Genomic DNA, 8,408 nt, shown 5'->3' with positions numbered 1-8,408 from the left:
ATGCAAACCATCCATCTTACATAGATCCTTTCATCCATCGAACTCACTCCACACGTCCACAAATTCCACCACTCATCCTGCATATCCACACACAGACACACTAAGATATGAAAGCAAACAAAACTACATAATATTCAAGCAAAATTGTCAATGACAACTTAAAATAAGTTATCTTATCAGGAGCTTTCAACGAACACTACACACCACAAGTCCCTTTAGCAGAGACTATCAAAGAACTGGGCTCGACTTTATTGGATGGGCTGCTCCATGCCATCTATTCAAAGGCGCGATCTCACTACTACATGACACGGGAGCTTTTGCCTGCTGCGTTTCCGCCCTGAGCTGGTTCGCTTCTCCTTAGTCAACCTGGTGACCCTGGGCTTCCCCCGAGGTGACCATATCGATGCCATGCTTAGTGCAGACACCCGATCAACATAGGATGACAAGGAGCAGAGTTCCCAACCTCAAACCGTCCTCCAGTTCAGGCCTCCAAGTAGCTGGATTATAGAAGCACGCCACTACTCCCAGCCAAAATAACATGAGAATAATGAATTCAAAACACAAGGAAAAACATAAATATGCTTGGTCAGCCAGAGGATGCAAATCAGTAATTGACTACATTATCGCAAAATTTAAATTAGCCGAGTTAATTTTAGACATGAGTATATCAAGGCTTTGAATTAAACTCTGATCATTATATGGTATCAGCAAAAATTTGGTTTAAACCTGGTGGCTAAAAATAGATAAAATTGAAAATTCTTATCAACCCCATTACAAAATCCCAGATTAGACAAAAATATCAAAAATGCACAAACTTAAAAACAGAAACTACACATGAATCAAGTGACATAGAAGAGGAATGGGAAAATTTGAAACATCCTCACAAAAGCAGCAACAGAAAGCTTGGAAATAAAGCGCAAATGGTTTAAAGAGGACTACGAGGCTGGAACAAAGAAATAGAAAATATAATAAAAACAAAAAAGGACAGTTACCAAAAATGGCTAAATTCCAAAACAATAGAAGCAGATATAGAGTATAAAAAGAAACAGTGCAATTGCAAAATGAGAAGTTATGAAAAAAAACATAGAAAGATGCAACAATTTCGTAACAGAACTAGAAAAGGATATATTTAAGCTACAACCCAAAACCTATAAAGTAATAAAATACACGAATAAAGAAAAAAAAAAGAAAAGATAAAAATACAAACAATTGTTTAGAAAAATGAGTGACCTATTTTCAAAATCTCTGTATAAATGAGAACAATGAAATAAAATTTTATAAAACAAAGAATGATCTAACAGAAAATATCACAGAACTGAAAAATACAATAAAGAAGAAAAATAGAAAATCACTAGGCAATATACGAGGATGTTCTGAAAAGTTCTCGGCCTTGACTATAGATGGCAACACTATCGGCAAGATTTTTTTTTTCCTAAGTTGGTACCAACTGTTATAAGCATCCATGTGAAATTGCAAGTCATTGTATCAGATAATTTTTTATACAGCTGTCTGAAGCAAAAGTGTTGTCTCTATCCCTTGAAATGGATAAAATTGATATCATGCAGTTATAAAATTCTTTGTAAAATAAGGTTTAACACCAAAAGAAATTCATTCAACGTTCATAAAAGTTTATGGGCACTCTTCTCCTTTGTTTTCGACAATTAAGAAATGGACAGCAGAGTTTAAACATGGCCATACAAGCCTTGTAGATGATCCACATGAAAGACGTCCAAAAAGTGTAACAACATCAGAAATCGTGAAATTGATGAGACTATAGGCGTTTCAAAAGAACGTGTAGGATATATTTTGCATGAAGAATTGCAAATGAAAAAGCTTTGCACGAGATGAGTGCCATGCTTGCTCACAACAGATCAAAAACGCACTCACATGAAAATATCTGAACAGTGCTTGGAGTCATCTTGGGAAATGTGAACACCAAATAAATGGGATACACTATACTATAATAAGAGGCAGATGGCAAGTGACTGTGGTGATACGTTGCTGGAAGGCTATGTTTTCTCAGATGGAAACTATGGGCAATCTCCCAATGCATTTTATGCTCCAAGGACTGAGCTCATTTAGTCCTAAATTTCTGGGGAGCCAGTTTCTACCACTGAGCCTTCACTGATAATGAATTCAAAGCTATCAATAAATTAAGGTTTTTATGTAACGAATATTTCCCTTAATGTATTCAATCATTTATATTTGCCAAAAGTCCTACTAGGTTCATCTCCTATAGAAACACTATTTCAAACAAAAGTATTCCCAATTCAAAGAAAACAAATATTGTCTATTATAGCTGAAGTTAGTTATTACTCCAAATTTCTTGCTTCCAATTACTTGAGCACTCTCATTGATATGTGAAGGCTTGATACATTATATCATCCTTCTTTCAATATTAATTTCAGTTTTTCTAAGAAAGTAGATTAAAAAAAAGATCACTGAACAGTCTCCCTGCCTCCTGCTTCTTTCCTTGGCTAGCGTTTCCATTTTCCAACTATTTATTCATTGCAAAGATTCAAAGAAAAACTTAAATGACAACATGGTCACTTAAGTTTCACCATTAGTATAGCAATTACACATTTTATTGATTTTGGAAGAAAATACATATTGTCTATGTATAATAAAATATTAATACCTAATTGCTCTAAGATTACCATATGAAGGTAATAATTATTTACATATATGTTTGCTCTTGGCTACTTTTTATATTGTAATTTACAAAACAATATATTTTAATCATAAAATGTAAATAATTAATGTGTGTATTTATTCGAATAACATATTCAAGAAATACATACTTTCAAATAAGCATGTAGGCAAACTCATGTTTATGCTTCTGCAAGAGATTGTTGTCATGGTTCTTGTGGAGTCCATGGTGTAGTTTTGTGCGATGAATCATTTGATTTTTATGAGAGCTTGCTGTTTTTCAATACTGAACTTTTTATTTTTAAAGAAAGAAAGTGTAGTGTCCATCTCTTCCCCTGGAAAAACATCTAAGACAAACTCTTTCCAGGATGCTTTTACTCTGGAATAAAATCTTTTTTTTTTTTTTTTTTTTTTTCTTCTGTTGTCATTCATCCAACTTTTAAACATTTAAGAGTAGGTTAAATATTTTCTCTTGCAAGTTATGCTTTTTTTTTATTTTGCAGTACAATCTTTAGTTTTAAGCTCTTTACACCTGCACACAGAGCACAAACAACAGGAGACTTGAGAATGACAATTTTTGGCATTTAAAACATCTCAAAGGATTCTGGATATAGAGCATTAGAGGGAATTTCAAGCATCCAGCTTTAACAGAAGTTATATAATTAGGAGGTATTATATGTTAAGAGAAGAGTACATTCTGATATTACTCTTCTATAACAGTGGGGGATTACTGGTTTATGATTGGTATTTCTCTCTTCTCCAAAACGGATGTACATGCAGTTGTTCTGAATGTTTCAGCTTCTGTCATTTAATTGTTCAATGATTTCTGAACTTCAATGAGACCTTATGGTAATCCCTAATAAATTTGAGGATGAAGCATTCGTATTGATGTACTTGCACCTTAACCTCCCCCAGTGCTTGCCCATGCAGTGCAGGTATATCAGAAACCACTCCTCACCCTCCCTTCTTTTCTAGATGTACATTGCTCACATTACATAGAAACAGTGGAAGGTGTTGTATTCTAGCAATATTCTCTAAGAATCAAAAAGAAAAGTATACTCAGGCTTAGGAATAGCAGAGCAAAGAATACCAAAATTAAAAACAAGAGGAAGAATGAAAAAGGCTAGTACTATCATTGCCTCCACCAAGAACATGTGCTCTACAAAAGAAAGGAGTCAGGTGCAAAAGCATATGAGCCAAGCCAAGTTACTAATAATCATCTTGCTTACTAAATAACTTAAGGAAATTACAGCGTACAATTATATATTAAATTAAACTTTAATATATTTCCAATATTTCGGAAATATATTAAATAATATATTTAATATATTTCCGAATATACTTCCTCACAATGTCACGTTGCCATCTTCAAAGGAACTTACAATAAAGACAAGTGCACGCAGGCACTAAACACAGTAAATGAAAAGAAAGTGAGGAAGCTATGGTTTTCCCTAATTTGAGAAATTAAAAAAGAACTCAACCTCTGAACGAACCAAAACTTCCTACCAACACGGTAGTCAACATTTCTTCAATTACTCTGAAGCCTGAGGCACTTAACGCACTTTCACGTCGCCACAACTTCGCCATTGCTCCCAGAAAAATACCGGCCGAGGATATAATGATCCAGATCGAACGCGGGATCCACCACCTTCCAAACCACATCGCCAATAATATTAGACTGGATGTAGCTTGTGTTGTCTCCAAAGCAAGACCTCCAAAAACCAACATATCTAATAAGGAATATAAAGCCTGTAGGAAATGAGGGAGAACAAAGAAACAATAATCACCAAAGCAGATAAAGGAAATGCCACCATAGTACTCAACCAAACGGACTACACAGGTAAGCTTAAGGCTCTATTATTAGATCGGGCTTGAATACAATCCCACTAACTCACAAATTAGAAACTCCACAGGCTCCTCAAGAAGGTCACTTCTTGGCCTGTACAAGTTACTAACAAATTAAAACCATTTAACTCTATACCCCCCCCCCCGTATATATGGACTCCCAAAAATACATACAGAAAATGTGGCATTACGTTCCATAGTGGATGGCATGGATTCCCCCATATACAAATTAGCTAAACATTTGGCCAAAGCACTCACACACTACACAGGCAAACACATCATCACACATAAAAAACTCAGCCCACTTCAAAGCCAGCATAGAAAACCTTATACTCCAACATACTGACATAATGGTCAGTTTTGACATCTCCTCCTAATTCACAAATGTCCCAAGGAAACCTTAGAGCTCATCCAAGCCAATCCTCCCGATATCTCAGCGCTATTTCAGTTCACAATGAACTCAGGCTATTTCATTTGGCAGGGAAAATTCTACAAACAGATAGAGAGGACAGCCATGGGTTCACCACTCTTCCTACCCTTGGCCAACTTCTTTATGGAGACTTTTGAAGAGAAAGCCTTAAATTCTGTCCCACAAAAACCTACCATATGGTTTGGCTACGTTGATGCGTTCGCTATTTGGCCACATGGCTCTGATACACTCCTCTTCTTCTTAACGCACTTAAACAACCAACACCCCAAAATCAAGTTCACCCTGGAAAAAGAGGAAAACAACAGCCTCCCTTTCCTAGATACACACACACACACACACACATGCTAGTCACCTGCCAGCCTGATGGAACCTTGGTTTTCTCAGTTTATAGAAAACCCACCCATACAGGCAGGCACATTCACCCCCCCCACCCTCACAACAATATGGAGTTATTAAGACACTATACAACAGGGATAAACTAATTTGTTCAAATGACAATGCCCTAACCAATGAACTAAATCACCTCCTCAACACTTTCTCAGCCAATGGCTACAACCCCCAAAAAATACTAAAACCAGTAACCCCCCCCTCCTCACAAAAAAGATTACTCTAAATCCATCACCATTCCCTACATCCGAGGCACCTCGGAAAAAATTACCAAAATCTTAAAAAAAAACATGACGACCTCTTGTTACAGACCACATAGAAAATTGGCATTCCTTGTTCACTAAACTAAAGACCAACCACTCACCCTAGACCTACCTGGTGTATAACAGGTCCCTTGCAGCTGTAAGTTGTTATACTTTGGCCAAACAGCCAGGACAGCGAATATCAGAACATAAGGACTACATCCGGTTGCACCAATACAGCTACTCTGGTCTTGCAGACCATGCTCTGCATACACGCCACAGAATACGGTGGAAGAAAGCTACAACAATACACCATAGCAAATTCAAATTCGAAAGACTATTCATGGAATCAGCCTCAGCCTTAAGAAACATACCAAACCTCAACAAGTTTGGTTGCATGAGACTGACCCATATTTGGGAGGCTTACATCAGGAGACCTTCAATCCAATGACCAAGAATACTTACATAGCCTGCTAGGGAGCACCATCAGGACTTTTAGGAAAACCATAGCTTCCTCGCTATGTTACTATGAGACTATTAGTGCCTGCGTGCACGTGTCTTTATTGCAAGTTTCTTTGAAGATGGCAATGTGACGTTGCCAAAATATTGGAAATATATTAAAGTTTAATTTAATATATATTCTATTGTACGTTGTAATTTCCTTAAGTTATTTAGTAAGCATGTACAACCAACGTTTAAGCCTTTCTATGAGAATTAATAATCCTCTTAAAGAAACTTACACCTCCGAATAAAAAAAAATTAGAATAATCAAAGAAAATTTGTTGAATGATTTGCAATGTTAATTTATTGCACAGAAAATAATTATTACCAAATATGAATTAGCATCATCTACACCTACGTATTTGTAGATTATATAACCATGTAAACACAAAAATGTAATATAAATGATAAGAAAGCTGCTATTTGAAAACACTCACAAAATTAAAATACCAAAGTGTACTAAGAAATTCTTGAGTACTTTATGTTACTGACAGTGGAAGGTTTACATGATGGCGATTTCCTTTTTCAGCAAGATTCAGCTTCTTGTCACACTTCCAAGACTACTAGATGGTTTAAAGAAAGGCAAATCGATGTGATTCCTTGGCTAGCAAACTCACCAAATTTAAACCCTATTGAGAACTTGTAGGAAATTATGAAGAACATCTTCAAGAAGTTGTCCCAAGAGACAAAAATGAACTTGTTTCTAGTCTGCAGACTGTTTTGATTTAAAAAAGCCAGCAAAGAATATGCCCAACTGTTTATGAATTGTCATAAAAACTAAAGGGGGGGGGGGTGCAACCAAGTACTAATTATCATATTTCCCCATTGACTGTAATTTTTGGCATTATTCTAATATTTTGAACCACATTAAAAATTATTCTAATTTTGTGAATGTTTTCAAATAAGTTTTCATATTACATTTTTATGTGTTTACATGGTTATATAGTCTACAAAGTACATAGATTTAGATGATGGTAATTCATATCTGGTAATAATTATTTTCTATGCAAAAAATTAGAATTGCAAATCTTTCAACACATTTTCTTTGATTCTAATTTTGTGATTCAGAGGGTGTAAACGGTGTTATGCTACATTTTTATTTCATCCAGCTGATTGTTCCAAGAAAAGATGGATATATCTGTGAAAATTGCAGTTTTCTGTAAGTTTCTGGGAAAGGAATCCAATTAATACATGAAAACATATTTTTTTTGTAAAAAGGAAAGCAGTCTTTATAGACTGCTTTCCTTTTTACAAAAAAATCTCCAGGCAGTGCAAAGAAAAATCTAAATTCTAGCCTCAAAATATTCTCCATTAAATTTAGCTTAGTGAATTCAAATAACATTCACTTATAATGATCTCATAAAATTAGAATTAATATAGTTAAGGAACTTTTTTTTTCTTGTCCTTTTTTCAGCCAGTCCCAAGTTATTCAACCTTTGGCAAAGCCAGGTAGTGTATGTTTCTCTGGAAAACTTGATTTTTTAACGTTGAAAACTTTTTCACCTAATATCAAGGTCCTCTTTGTCAACATAACTTATTCTGGTCATTATGTGTAGCAAAATAACTTAAACCTACAAAAAGGGGTGTGGTCATTGCCACTTCCCCATCACTAACTAAAGTTTATATATAGAATATATATAAAATTTAGTTAGTGGTGGGGAAGTGGCAATGAGCTATAGATTCAGCTACTATAAATTTACCTCAAATATGCTAATCATTTTTGATTCTTTTCGCAGTTTAATTCAAAATACACAGAAATAAAAAATAAATATACATTTTTAATTATTTAGCTGCTAATATTTAACTGGTTTATACCCAGCATCTTCAGAGCACAGTCTGTCACAGTACACAAATAGCAACAATTAGTTAATAGTAGGAATAGTTTATAGTTGTAATGGACAACAAAAAGAACTAAATTTAACAGTAGTCTCCTTCTTCCCTCCCAGACATAGTCAAATTTATAATACTATTTGTTTCACATGTAAATGGAAAAATAAACAACTGATGAGACAAAAATGAGCCCCCCCCCCCAGCCAATTACTGCAGGGAACACTTAGACAGCTAAGCACTCAACATAGCCACTTTCAAACTAGTGGTCTGGCTGCATCATATAGATGTATTTGCTATTTGGTCACATGGTCCAGACACAATAGATACATTTTAGGTGCATTTAAACAGCCAACATTCAAAAATTCACTCTACAACAGAAAAGAGTAATTGCTTGTTCTTCCTAGCCACATGCAAAAACTGGAAGATAATTACATAAGCAATCATATCTCTTACCATCATCCAAGCTCAACATGGTATCTTAAAAATACTAACAGAACTAGGTTCCAATGATAATGCTCTTACCA

At 35.1% G+C, this 8,408-nt stretch overlaps 1 non-coding gene across 1 annotated transcript; it reads right to left on the bottom strand.

Annotated features, from left to right (window-relative positions):
• Window positions 1–230: 230 nt before the first annotated feature.
• On the bottom strand, window positions 231–529 carry LOC150101717 (signal recognition particle RNA). The gene has a single exon (XR_016549095.1).
• Window positions 530–8,408: the final 7,879 nt, after the last annotated feature.

The sequence above is a fragment of the Typopeltis vanoorti genome, chromosome 11 (genome assembly GCF_054136105.1).
Source record: "Typopeltis vanoorti isolate ZY-2024b chromosome 11, IOZ_Tvanoo_1.0, whole genome shotgun sequence".
Taxonomy (NCBI): domain Eukaryota; kingdom Metazoa; phylum Arthropoda; class Arachnida; order Uropygi; family Thelyphonidae; genus Typopeltis; species Typopeltis vanoorti.
The sequence above is the reverse complement of the archived record's forward strand: the minus strand, read 5'-3'. Positions and strand labels throughout refer to the sequence as shown.